This window comes from Alligator sinensis, unplaced genomic scaffold, assembly GCF_000455745.1.
Source record: "Alligator sinensis unplaced genomic scaffold, ASM45574v1 scaffold482_1, whole genome shotgun sequence".
NCBI lineage: Eukaryota > Metazoa > Chordata > Crocodylia > Alligatoridae > Alligator > Alligator sinensis.
In genome coordinates, this window is record NW_005842084.1 from 2,426,015 (window position 1) to 2,426,912 (window position 898).

The 898-nt window shown below is 38.9% G+C and overlaps 1 protein-coding gene across 1 annotated transcript in view; it reads right to left on the reverse strand.

Annotated features, from left to right (window-relative positions):
* Window positions 1–898, reverse strand: part of BAG2 (BCL2 associated athanogene 2) — a 26,275-nt gene that overhangs the window by 23,999 nt on the left and 1,378 nt on the right.

Consider the following 898-nt stretch of genomic DNA (forward strand, 5'->3'; position numbering starts at 1 on the left):
CTAGCTTCCATCTTTGGACACTTCTACGTTTCCACTCCCAAGCACAATGCAACAAGTATTCAGTCCTCTTAACATACATGCCCTTAATATGGCACGCATTACTCTCTCTTTCCATCCTAGCCCCTCATCAAAGAAAAATTATTGGTGTTACTGTCTAAAAGAAGTACTTAATTCTTCAAGGCATTAACTATATAGTTCTATAAATCCACTGGCTGCATGTCTATGCACAGACCCAAGCAAGTCTGACAAGCTTATGAGAGCAAACCCTTGGGACGTAGTAGTCAAAGTTGTATCTGGGGAGCAGCAAAGGAGAATCTGGGGAGCAGCAAAGGAGAAGCTGAGACTATATATACAGCACAGTATTTTTAGGGGTGGTGATAGCCAAGGAATGTAATCAACTGAAAGACCTTATTTATATATGAAAAATTTTCATTTACTATAGTTACAAACCCACAATTTCAGTTACTGTAACTAAAACAATGTGTGAAAGGTGAGATTTCTCTTTTTTTAAAGAGACTAAAAAGTGACTTCAAAATTTACCATTCGGTAAACTCCATTCGGAGTTTGAAAGAGGTCTAAAAAAACCCCAAATTAAGTGATTGTTAACTGTATTCAACCCAAAATATGGAAGACTTTTTTTTCCCCAATCAGGTATCCAGATTGTTGCCATCTTGACCAAGAAGCAAAAGGAATCAAAACTTGTGGCAAAGGTAATATGTTTTATTAGATATTTGCAACAAAACTTCTTTATTTGCAAGCTTCTGGGCACAGGCACCCATCACCAGGCACGGAAGATCGCAAAGCCTGTAAACATTCTCCTAGGTAGAAATGAAAATGCGTATGTCATTTTGGGGGGGTTGAGGGTTTTTTGTTTTGTTTTTCGGGGGGGGGGGGGGGT